The sequence below is a fragment of the Orycteropus afer genome, unplaced genomic scaffold (genome assembly GCF_000298275.1).
Source record: "Orycteropus afer afer isolate SDZICR_OR568_19922 unplaced genomic scaffold, OryAfe1.0 scaffold01266, whole genome shotgun sequence".
Classification (NCBI taxonomy): Eukaryota; Metazoa; Chordata; class Mammalia; order Tubulidentata; family Orycteropodidae; genus Orycteropus; species Orycteropus afer.
Window position 1 is genome coordinate 153,489 of NW_006922853.1, and position 3,436 is coordinate 156,924.

Genomic DNA, 3,436 nt, shown 5'->3' on the forward strand with positions numbered 1-3,436 from the left:
GTTCTTTGTGATTTTTCTTGCCTTTAATATGTATCAGCAAAATTCCAGTGAAGTGTGAAGATACAGCAACAAAAGACAGAAAGTGAGTGTGCAAGTTTTTAAGGATTATTTCAAGACTAAATACATTCATAGAGATCTGTGAAGAGCCCACTAACAAACATCACAAAACAAAGGCATGGCATTATTTATGACTGCCTTGTAAGTAAACATTCTTTTGATTATTTCAAATCTCAAGAATAAAATTGCATTTAGGGAATTCTGGTAATATGGTCAAATAGACAAAATACACAGGTCCTCTTCAACAAAGGAAAAGGAAACCAATTAGCACCGATGCAGAAGATAATCTTGGAGCCCTGAGCTTTGAAAGGAAGGCTACAGAAATCGACTAAACTCCAACTACTGGGAAGAACCTGCATGACAACTCTTAAAAAAAGAGACATACAAAAATCACAGTCTGTCAGTGATCCTGAAGGCACTGACAGCTGGGATATTGCCAAGTGGTGTTATGACCTAGGAATTAATCTAAAAATCAACCCTGCTAGCCAGGGATGCATAGGGGACTGCAGTGGTGGCTGGTGAATAAAAGAGAAAGCAGCAAAGAGAGAGATGGGCTGAGCTGTGGAATTTTAGCAGGAAAGTGAAGGCAGAGGGGAAGACAGAGTAGAAAGGAAGCCAAGGATCCACATAAGGGGAGGGACCCAGACCCCACCCCCACCAGGCAGGAAAGCAGGGGATAGTGAAGCCAAAGGGGACAACTGAGAAGAACAGCAGCTAGGGATCTGAGTAAGGGGAGGGTGGAGAGGTTTTGAACAGCTAAGGGAGACAAACTTGTCTGTCAGTTTGTCATACTGTTGTGGCTTCTATGTTGCTATAAGGCTTGAATGGAAAAGGCAAATAGATGATTCCACAGTCACAGTAGGAGACTTTAATACACCACTTTCATTGAAAGATAGAATAACTGGAAAGAAACATAACAAAGATGCAGAAAAACTGAATGATACAATCCACCAACTTGAACTTATAGGCATCTACAGAGCACTTCACCCAATAACAGCAACAATATACATTCTTTACTAGTGCACATGGAACATTGTCCATGATAGACCATATGTTGGCCCATAAAGTAAGCTTTAATAAATTTAAAAACATTGAAATACTGTAAAGCATCTTCTCAGATCATAATGTTATAAAATTAGAAATCAGCAATAGGAAGATCAACAGAAAAAGAGCAAACACATGGAAACTGAACAACATCCTCCTCAAAAAAAAAAAAAAACCGAGTAACTGAAGAAATGAAAAAAGAAATAAAAAAAAATTCCTTGAATCAAATGAGAATGAAAACACAACATATCAAAATCTTTGGGACACAACAAAAGCAGTGATCAGAGGCCAATTTATAGCAGTAAATATACATATCAAAAAAAGAAGACAGAGGCAAAAGCAACACTTTAAACCAACATATCCAACAATTAGAAAAAGAACAGCAAGAAAAGCCTAGAGTCACCAGAAGAAAGGAAATCATGAAGATTCAAGCAGAAATCAATGAACCAGAAAGTAGAAAGACAACAGAAAAAATCAGCAAGACTAGAAGTTGGTTTTTAGAAAAGATTAATAAAATTGACAAACCACTATTAAATTTAACAAAGAAAACAAACAAACAAAAATCCAAACTCACTGTCGTCGAGTCAGATTTGACTGATAGTGACCCTTCCTTGGATTTCTGAGGAAATATCACTATGGAAGTAGATTGACCCATCTTCTTTCCAAGGAGTGACTGGTGGGTTTGAACCACCAACCTTCTGGTTAGCAGTCATATGCTTTGGGCACTATGCTACCAGACCTCCTAACAGGAAAAGAGGAAGAGAATACAAATAACATGAATAAGAAACAAAATGGGTGACATCACAACAGAACCAACTGAAATACAAATGATAATATCAGGATACTATGAAGAACTGCACTCCAACAAACTTGAAAATCTAGAAGGAATGGACAGATTTCTAGAAACACACTACTTATCTAAACTATCACGGAATGAGGTGGGAAAGTTGAAGAGATCTGTAATAAAAGAAGAAATTGAACAGGTCATAAAAAAAAAAAAAAAAATTCTGGCTCAGACAGTTTCACTGGAAAATTCGACCAAACATTCAGAGCAGAACTGACACCAATCCTACTCAAACTATTACATAATATAGAAAAGGATGCAATTCTCCCAAATTCATTTTATGGAGCAAACATAACCTCGATACCAAAACTAGGCAAAGGCATCACTCAGAAGGAAAACTACAGACTAATATCCCTCATGAATACAGATGCAAAAATCTTCAACAAAATCCTAGCCAATAGACTCCAACAGCATATCAAAAATAATAATAATTATAATAATAGTAATAATTTGTTATGACCAAGTGGGGTTATTATCAGGTATGCAAGGATGGTTCAATATCAGAAAAACAATCAAAATCATCCACCACATAAATAAAACAAAGGAAAAGAACCACATGATCATATCAAATGATGCAGAAAAGGCATTGGATAATATCCAACACCCATTCCTGATAAAATCTCAGCAAAATAAGAATAGAAGGGACATTCCACAACATAATAAAGGGCATCTATGCAAAACCAACAGTCAACATTATTCTCAATGGAGAGAGACTGAGATCATTCTCCTTGCAAACAGAAACCAGACAAGGATGCCCTCTATCACCACTTCTATTCAACACTGTATTACAAGTCCTAGCCAGGGCAATAAGGCAAGAAAGGGAAATCAAAGCATCCAAATTGGTAAGGAAGAAGTCAAATTATCCCTATTTGCTGATAATATGATCCTACACCTAGAAAATCCAAGACTCTGTAAAATATCTACTGGAACCAACTGAGAGATTTAGCCTAGTGGCAGGTTACAAGATCAACATCCAAAAATCAGTTGGATTCCTCTACACCAGCAAGGAGATTGCTGGAACAGGAATAAGGAAAACAATACCATTGACAATAGCTACCAAAAAAATAATATATTAGGGAATAAATCTTACCAGGGACACAAAAGACCAGAACAAAGAAAACTATAAAAGACTACTTCAAGGAAACATAAGAGATCTACATAAATGGAAGAACATACCATGTTGATGGACAGGAAGATTGAACATTGTGAAAATGTCAATTCTACCCCAAAGAAATCTATACATTCAATGCAATCCCCAAGCCAGATCCCATCAACATTAAATATATATATATATATATATATATATATATATATGGAAAAGAAAGAGACCTAGAGTAAGCGAACCACTGTTGAAGAAGAACAAAAATGTAGGGGGGTCTCACACTCCCAAATCTTAAAACCTACTTCACAGTCACAGTAGTCAAAACTGTCTGATATTTATATAATGACAGGTACATAGACCAATGGAATAGAATTGAGAACCCAGAAATA